The 9467-nt window shown below is 44.3% G+C and overlaps 2 non-coding genes across 2 annotated transcripts; one reads left to right on the top strand and one right to left on the bottom strand.

Moving 5' to 3' along the window:
* The first annotated feature begins 1748 nt into the window (after window positions 1-1748).
* Window positions 1749-1830, top strand: trnas-uga (transfer RNA serine (anticodon UGA)). Its single transcript has one exon. It is a non-coding gene; the product is annotated as a tRNA-Ser (tRNA).
* A 4059-nt stretch (window positions 1831-5889) lies between these two features.
* Window positions 5890-5971, bottom strand: trnal-aag (transfer RNA leucine (anticodon AAG)). The gene has a single exon. It is a non-coding gene; the product is annotated as a tRNA-Leu (tRNA).
* Window positions 5972-9467: the final 3496 nt, after the last annotated feature.

Below are 9467 nucleotides of genomic sequence, written 5' to 3'. Positions count from 1 at the left end.
ACAAATGATGTTGACTCAGTTTGACTCTAATCATCTTTTCTCAACGTCCAGCAATTTCTTTCTTCACGATTGTCTCTCGCAGTTTCCAAATGACAGATAAGATATTGGAACAGATGAAAGTCATTCGTCCCATTAGGTCAGCTCCAAGTTTTAATGAGGTCACGTCTGATTTGGTTAATTCTTAATGGTACTTTTCCGTCTTATCCCCATTCTTCTTGATTCCCAAAGTGACTAATTGTGCGGCCGTCTCAACCTTGATTATATTCAACCTTGACAGCCCCTCAGAGTAAAGAATTCTGCAGATTTGCTACTCTCTCAAAGACAGAATGTCCTCCTCATCCGTGTCTTAAATGATTAACGGTTCCCCTGAGATTAGGCTCTATATATTCTTCGCAAATTTCGTTTTTCATTAAATATCTTTAGTCTCAGTCTTCTGGAAACTGACACTGATCGTTGGCAACATTTCCTCCACAACATCAACCCACCCATCCGCACTACGCCCTCCCTATCATTATAAACAGATCATAAAAATCTCCAGTTAACCTTCTTTGTTCCAAAGAGAAGAATCCCAACCTCAGTAATTTCTCGACAAAAGGGCTTTGCTCATCGCTGGACATCATGCAAGGCGGAGAATTGCGAAGCTGTTTGGGGAAAATATCGCCACTGGGAAGGTTAAAACAAAACAAGGGAAAATAACAGTGAACGCATGTCTCCAACTTTGGAAAACTTTAGAATCTCTTTGGGAAGCGAAACCACAGGTGAATGAAGGGTGGATTGTCCCACTTAACACAGCCAGTCTTTAAGAGGCCGCGACTGTTGATTCTGTTGTTCTCTAGACATGAACCAATCTGAGACATTGAAAGGATTTTCGTTCCTGCGCGTCAGGAATTCAAACCTCGCCACAGCTACAAGACCACGTGAAGACTCGGGTACAAACAAGTTACGGAAAAGCCTCGAAGAGAGCAGGAATCCTGTTGTAGAAAAGTTGGTTGCTGTGACGTGGATGTGTTCCCAGCGGGTACAGGATTGTTGCCATTTCACTGCAGTGAATGTCCCAGGATTTATTTTGCAAAAGAAAAACTGATACAGGACATCAATCACTTCGTGAAAGGGCAGGCTGAAGTTTGAATTCGTGAAAAGCCTGTTTTTGGATCGTACAATGAGTCAGTTCACCCCGTCTCTGTTGCGTAATTGGTCAACACGTTCATCCATTAACCGAACGGTTGGTGGTTTGGGACGTTCCAGGGTCGGATCTCTCACTGGTCATACTTCATTGGCTTTCTTTCCTGCACAGCTCCGGGTTTTTAATGTGGTCACGAAAATGTGCCCCAAACAGGAATCTTATCCAAAGGAATTTCTGTATCGTTTCAATGGCTAATGCAAAGGACTGTGGATGTTGGGAATCTGAAAAAAAATAGAACATTCTGGGGAATGTCAACAGGTTTGTCAGTACTACTGGGAGAAAACGGAGTTCTGATAACGTTCTGAAGAAGTTTTGAAACGTTGAATCGCCTTTTCCCAGCCCAGATCCTGTTCGACCCGCTGAGTAATTTTCTGTATTTTCCACCGTCGTTTAATCTGAATATAGATCCCACCTACCGGGGTGAATCACCCAGACCCACTTTGTCCCGATATTTCATCGATTTGAAAGCTGTGGGTTTTGAATTCAAATAAAGCCAACAATGATTCACTACTGCTAATCTCCCCAGGGACAGAGACCTGGAAATGAGAAACTTGTGCATCCATTTGTAGTTGTGGCCGAGTGGTTAAGGCGATGGGCTTGAAATCCATTGGGACATTCCCACGCAGGTTCGAGTCCTGTCAACTACGGGGAATTTGGGTCGCCTTTCCCTTTTGGAGATTCAGATCACGGCGAGGAGAATCACTTCATCCAGGTCATGAATTGTGCAAATCTCCAGTTCACTCAATGAACTGCACAGATGCACACTTGTTTTGCCAAATTTGTTTAGACTCGTTATGACACAGCATAAACCCTCCAGCTTACGATAAAACCAGTAACACAGAAACGATTTATGCTGTACAGGAATCTGCAACAATTCGATTGGCCAAGAACTACACGAAGTAAAAATTCAGCACTTCATTTCTAAAGTAAAAGAGAGATTAATTAACAAACCAATGTATTTCTATTACCCATTTTGATGTTCCATTCGATAATGCTATTCAGATAAAACTCCCAGTTCAGGTTTACAATACAGCATTTCTTTATCAAAACGAGGCAGCTGTAGGTTCTTGTCTTCGGAGCTTCCTGTCTCTTCTTTGTCCCTGTTGGGAGATTCTGTGTCATAGATCACGGATCGAAAAGTTATTTTCCACATATATATTTTTTCAAGAAGATTGTTACATGCAAGGTCATGGCAGTCCTCCTCTCAACTGTTCAATGTCCCCCATCTCATACCCCAGAGCATCTGATTGGGTCCCTGTTTATTTTTAAAGACTTTCAAGAGACGCAATTAAAATTTGAATTGAAATTTATATATTTTCCTGATTAAAATTTAAACTGAGTGAACAAACTCGAACTATTTATGTCTCCAGGCAATGAACGAATTGAATTGTTCGACAAAGGATTACGTTGTTGTCTTATTGAGAACACTTGTTTCTGTGTCTGGTTGTTCTGCTGCTTTTAAATCTCTTAAATGTGCACTAATATGTTTAAAACACATCGCCTCTGCAGGAAACAATGAACCATCATAATGAAGATAGGTTTTCATTTTAATTTTTAAATACTTTACTCTAACATATCGACAAATTTCATACAATTTCAACTTAGTTTTTTCCGATATAAACATATAAAACATGAAATAAAGACAATCGCTTCTGAACACCTTCAGTTGAATCTGCGATAACGCATCTGTGATTTCATTCTACTGACCCACAACGTGCATGATTTTTAAAGTGAACGTCTCTTCTATAAGAAGCCAACGAACTAGTCTCATATTATTACATATATACAACGTTTTAGCGGATTGTGGTCTGTGTACATAACCTCTCCGATCCATTATTCGTGGCACATACATTAAATTTGTAACGCCAGTACCAAACTGAATAGTTTTTTTTTTCGATTGTGGAGCATTTCTTCTGATAGATGTTGATTTTCTATGAAAAGTTATCAACTGGCAGTTCTTCCCCATGCTCATTTTCCCCGTTGGAGTACACCTCCAACTCTAACGACCATCGATGGCTACTTTAAAAGTTTTTTTAGATGTTTGGTGCAGGTAATACTGGTTTGGTGGTTAATATCGACTTAAAATGGTCAATTGCCACGTGGCATGTTGCTGTACACCGAAAAGTAGTGTTTTTCTTCAGCAAATCGGTTACCGATGCCACTACACTAGTACAGTTTGGAAAAGAATTCTGATAGAGTACGCTGAGTCTGAAGAATTAAAGAAACTCTTTCTTCGAGGTTGATCATGGGAATTCCTCAGAAGCCTCAGAATTCCTCAGAACATGAAACACACCGGACTGCAGGGAAAATGCACAAAGCTGAGCAGGCCGTGTTCCACATCATACTGTGCAGCATAGTTTCAGTCACTGTGTCTGCTTTGCAGAATAAGAGTCCCAAACAATGTTCTCCACCCTAAAACCGGAGGTAGCATTACAATGCGAGAACGACAGATCACATTGTTAGGATGCTCTGACCTCCGGGCCAGTTCGAGATGTCACTTTCCTTGCCTTTTACCTTAACCGTGCAATTGGCTGCAGGGATGTTCACACCTGGACATGAGCCACATCGATACCGACTGAGTTGGAAACCTGCGTGGGAATCGATGAGAAGCGACTCAATAAATCTTGCAAAATTCCATGGTACTTATTAGAAATGCAGTTTCTCTTCAACTCAATTTAAAAGGCAGTTTCTGAACATAGTAACTGAAATCAAAAGGAAATTATTTCACCCCAGCCCCACTCCGGCAGAGGTGCTAACTTCACTTGATTGCTTTTTGTTCTCGATGTTAAGAGCTCTCACGCCTGAGTCACCTTCACGCCTCTTGTTGCTGAGTGACTCAAAAAGAAGGAGTTTCACCAGAGCTGCAACTGCCTCACTTTCCACTCGCTCTCCCCGTTTACATTTTCCTGCTCATCAGTGATTTAAAGAAAACCAAAAAGATGCGATGTTATTCTGCAGCCTCTTTGTCGATTCCTCCGTTTCAGTTCCAACATGGCTTAGATCTCGGGGCGCACCTTAATACTGGCGACGCTATGAAAGCACAGGTCCAGAGGTTCCTCTGAGAGTGCAATTTCTTTCATTGCTGTTGCTGATTGAATGAGCCACTAACGTGCGAACTGCTCCAAAACATGATTCAGGACCTCTGGTGCCAATTCTCGCACTTTGAATAACGACAGACAGCTTCCAAATGAGGTCTTTCAGATACGACTTTGGGGTACATTTGACAGACAGACTAGTTCAGGAATCCGTGGTGCACCGTGACACCATCGCATCAGCTTCTTCCCTGTCTTTGAATTGGTCCGCCTGAGCAAGGAATGCAAATGCGGTCTTGCTGTTCGGGGAAGGATCGGTAACTACACTCTCAAACTGAATGGCACATGATCAGAAGCAGTTTGTCGAATATCTTTACAATGCTCCGCACAGTAATCAAATGGAAATGCATTGCATTTCACTACGAGAGCAGATTTGTTCAAGCAAATTCGAAGGCAGGTTTGCAGATGGGGAAGCAAGCAAGAAAGCTCCGTTCTTGTCCATGTAAAAGGCTGCAGATGAAGAACAAAACAGTTTAGACCGCGGGAATCTATCTTGCAGAAGGTGAACGTGATGATCACTATGCTACAGAAACAAGCCCACAGCCGCCCCTGCTGCGGCTCAGTGGTATCCGACACTGAATGTTGAAGCCATTCTACCTTTCACCTTTCTGTTTCCAAATGCTCGTTGTTTCATGGGACTTGTTTAATTTTGGCTATGTGGTATGCATGGACGAGATACACCGAAGTATCTGTTTCCACGCGGTGTAGCCCAATAACGTTGTGTTGCTTACACCGGCTTTAAAAGGATAACTTTTTCGCAGAGCTGGCCGTCGCAGTCTGTGGCACAATCATTTAGTCTGTTCGACTGCTCACTGGAAAGGTAGTATTGTGAAACACTGCAGAAACGAAGGGCTTCCTTAATTTTGCTCTGACTGACCATACTCTGTGAAATTTTCTGAGATCCTCTGTTGAGGAGTTTTTGCAGCTGGAAGTTACCTCAGAAAGCCTGTTAATTCGCAATGTATTGAACGAATCGCAAAACAGAAAGCATTTGACACGGAACACAAACAAAACTGGCAGACCAAATGCATTTTCAGATACAGTGAGCATGAATGCTAAATGTGAGACACTCCGAGCGCATGAGCCATAAAGTAATCTCACAACTAAGAACAGGGCAATTCCAAACTAGTCTTTCAATCATACCGGAGCCTCAGTGCACCACCATTTCCCAGACAATGCTGAAAAGAGAGAAAGAAAGAACATAATAAGAATGGGCCACAAAAAGTGAATTTCACCAATTCTGGTTAGATTACCTTTCCCTTCCGGTGTCTCCGGGACGGAAACGAAGGAAATTGGAGAAATTCAATAACATATGACATCAAAATTCATCGGAACAATTTTCCCATTCTCCAGAAAGCCAAATAACGATGAATCGACTTACCGCAGGACTTTGTTTCACAACAGCAATGAAATAGCAGTCTCCATTCTGTTCCAGTAAAATCTCCACATGCTTGGAACATAAAGCAACAGTAGAGCTCTTTGCAACTTTCCACGATCTTTCGGGCACTTTCCCACTCCAGAGTTAATTCCCCGGGAAACAAATCAAATTTTGTTCTGAACAGTACATCAGGGGTAGAAACAGCATTTCAACCAGCCATGCCGTTGCAGTTGATATGGCAGTGGTGGGATTCGAACCCACGCCCCTGTCGAGACTGGAGCCTTAATCCAGCGCCTTAAACCGCTCGGCCACACTACCAGGGGCACCGTTTCCCCATGTTCTTGCATTTCTAATTGAGCTCCTGCATGACAACAGATGGAAAGTCACGTGAGAAGGATTCCATGATCCCTCTCCGACTCGCACAGCTGCTTGGATGTGCCCGGCTACAATATCAATTTCGCAGCAGATAATGATAGCCCATCAATCCGGATCAAAATCAATAGTAAGCTGAGGCTATCTTCTCAGACTCTTTTCAGCTACAAATGAATCTGTGAGTGCGTGAGAATACATGTTCGCTTATGATTTGGTCAAATAACCATGAACTGCTTGACATTACTGCAATTTCGATTCTTACCTGCTAAATGATTTCACCCATTGCTCGAAACAGGACAACTTTCACGTTTACACGGAACATGAAACACACCGGACTACAGGGAAAGTACACAAAGCTGAGCAGGCCGTGTTCCACATCATACCGTGCAGCATAGATTCAGTGACTGTGTCTGTTTTGCAGAATAAGAGTCCCAAAGAATGTTCTCCACCCTAAAACCGGAGGTACCATTACAGTCCAAGAACGACAGATCACAGTGTGAGGATGCTCTGAGCTCGGGGCCAGTTCGCGATGCCACTTTCCTTGCCTTTTACCTTAACAGTGCAATTGGCTGCAGGGATGTTCACACCTGGACATGAGCCACATCGATTCCGACTGAGTTGGAAACCTGCGTGGGAATCGACTCAATAAATCTTGCTAAATTCCATGGTGCTTATTAGAAATGCAGTTTCTGTTCAACTCAATTTAAAAGGCAGTTGCTGAACATAGTAACTGAAGTCAAAAGGTAATTATCTCACCCCACCCCCACTCCGGGAGTGGTGCTAACTGCCCTTGAGTGCTTTTTGTTCTCGATGTGAAGAGCTCTCACGCCTGAGTCACCTTCACGCCTTTTGTTGCAGAGTGACTCACAAAGAAGGAGTTTCACCAGAGCTGCAACTGCCTCACTTTCCCACTCGCTCTCCCCGTTTACATATTCCTGCTCATCAGTGATTTAAAGAAAACCAAAAGGATGCGATGTCATTTTGTAGTCTCTCTGTCAATTCCTCCGTTTCAATTCCAGCATGGCTTAGATCTCCGGGCTCACCTTAATACGAGCAACGCTATGAAAGCACAGGTCCAGAGGTTCCTCTGAGAGTGTAATTTCTTTCATTGCTGTTGCTGATTGAATGTGTCACTAACGTGCGAAATGCTCCAAACCATGATTCAGCACCTCTGCTGCCAATTCTCGCACGTTGAATAACGACAGAGAGCTTCCAACTGACGCCTTGCAGAGACGACAGTGGCGTGCATTTGACAGACAGACTAGTTCAGGAATCCGTGGTGCGCTGTGACAGCAGCGCATCAGTTTCTTCCCTGTCTTTGAACCAGTCCGCCTGAGCAAGGAATGCAAATGTGGTACTGATTTTCGTGGAATGATCAGAACGCAGTAACTACACTCTCAAACAGAATGGCATATGATCAAACCAGGTTGGAGAAAACCTTTACAATGCTTTGCACGCTAATTTAATGGAATTGCATTACTTTTCGCACAGATTTATTCGTTCAATTTCGAAGGCAGGTTTGCAGATGGGAAAGCAAGCAAGAAAGCTCCGTTTTTGTCCGTGTCAAAGGCTGCAATTCAAGAACAAAGCAGTTTTGAACTGGGGACTTTTCGCGTGTTAGGCGAACGTGATGACCACTACACTACAGAAACAAGCCTCAGCTGGCCGCGCTGCGGCTCTGTGGCACGCAGCACTGAAAGGTGAAGACATTCTACGTTTCACGTTTCTTTTTCCAATAGCTCGTTGTTAACCAGGGTAATTGACATCTTGAAAACACTGCAGAAACGAACGACTTCCTTACTTTTGCTCCGACTGACCATATTTCGTGAAATTTTCCCAGAGCGTCCATTCACCTCCACTGAGGACTGGTTCAGAGGGGGCGGCGCTGGTGCTGTCAGTGAGAGGCTGGTGAATCTCAGAGATTTTCCTTAACACAGCGGTTTTTTGTTACTTTGACAGTAAGAACTGCTTTTGCTCACATCGTCTCCACATCAGTCTCTTGCTCCACTAAACACTCTAATCCAGCGTACATTGCTTGCATTCCAACAGAGAAATGCGTCGTATTCCACCATAGAACACACCAGATGGCCTCCTTCTTTTAGACCGGAACTTCCCTTCCCAAGTGGTTGAAGATGCCCTCTAACGCATCTCATCCATGTCCCGCACCTCTATCCATGAACCCCACACCACCAAACATCTTCCATTCCACCCACCTCTGCATAAATCACATCATCCACCGACATTTTTGCCACCTGTAAATTGACCCCACCACCAGGGATATAGTTCCCTCCACAAACCTATCCACTTTCATCAAAGACCTTTGCCTCCGTGATTCCCTAATCAAGTCCACGCCCTCCAATGGGCGTCAATTCCTACCCGGCACCATCCTCTGCCACCGCAGGAATTGCAAAATCTGCGCCCACATTACCCCCTCACCTTTGTCCAAGGTTCCAATGGAGCCTTCCACATCCATCAAAGGTTGACCTGCAGTTCCACACATGTCATTTGTTGTATCTGCTGCTCCAGATGCGGTCTCCTCTAAATAGGGGAGAACAGATGTCTTCTGACAGAGCACTTCAGAGATGATATCCAAGACTACTGCAAGAATCAACTCCACTGCCCCATGGTCAAAGATTTCAACTCCCCCTCCCACTCTCCCGAGGACATGCAGGTCCTGGCCCACCTCCATCACCACGCCCTTAGCACCTGACGCCTGGAGGAAGAACGCCTCATCTTCTTCCTCAGGACCCTTCAACCCCACGGCATCAATGTGGACTTACTCAGTTTCCTCAAGCCCACTCCCTCATCTTACTCCAGTTCTAACCTTCCAGCTCAGCACCGTCCTCCTGACCTGTCCCACCTGTGTATCTTCATTCCCACCTATCTGCTCCACCCTCGGCTCTGACATTTCCCCTTCGCCCCTTCCTCCATCCACCTACTGCACCCTCAGCTACCTTCTCCACAGATCCAACCCCCTCCCATTTATCTCTCCGTCCCATATGCTCCCAGTCTCATTCCTGATGACGGCCTATTGCCTGAAACATTGATTTTTCCTCAGCTGATGCCGGACCTGCTGTGCTTCTCCAGCACTACTTTCATCTTGAGGGGAATCAGTTTATTAAGAGGATTTTTGGACATTATCTATTGTTGGCCAGAGGCTGTGAATAATAGTAGAACTTTAGCAATCACCAGTTTAGGGATAGCTGAAGGACTGAGCCCAACTCTGGTCACCGCATAAATCAACATTTACTAAATTTAAGATAAAAGATGGGGGGCTGAAGTATGAATCTTTGCCCATCAAGACTGCTTCGCCACTCAATGAGTTTATCACTGATTCATTTCCAAGTCAGGGTGCTATGGGCCTTGGAGGGGAACTTGAAAATGGTGGTGTTTCGTTGCATCTTGCAACCTTGCCCTTATCGTCAGTACAGCTGTTGAGCTT

This window comes from Hemiscyllium ocellatum, unplaced genomic scaffold, assembly GCF_020745735.1.
Source record: "Hemiscyllium ocellatum isolate sHemOce1 unplaced genomic scaffold, sHemOce1.pat.X.cur. scaffold_388_pat_ctg1, whole genome shotgun sequence".
In the NCBI taxonomy this organism is placed as follows: Eukaryota; Metazoa; Chordata; class Chondrichthyes; order Orectolobiformes; family Hemiscylliidae; genus Hemiscyllium; species Hemiscyllium ocellatum.
The sequence above is the reverse complement of the archived record's forward strand: the minus strand, read 5'-3'. Positions and strand labels throughout refer to the sequence as shown.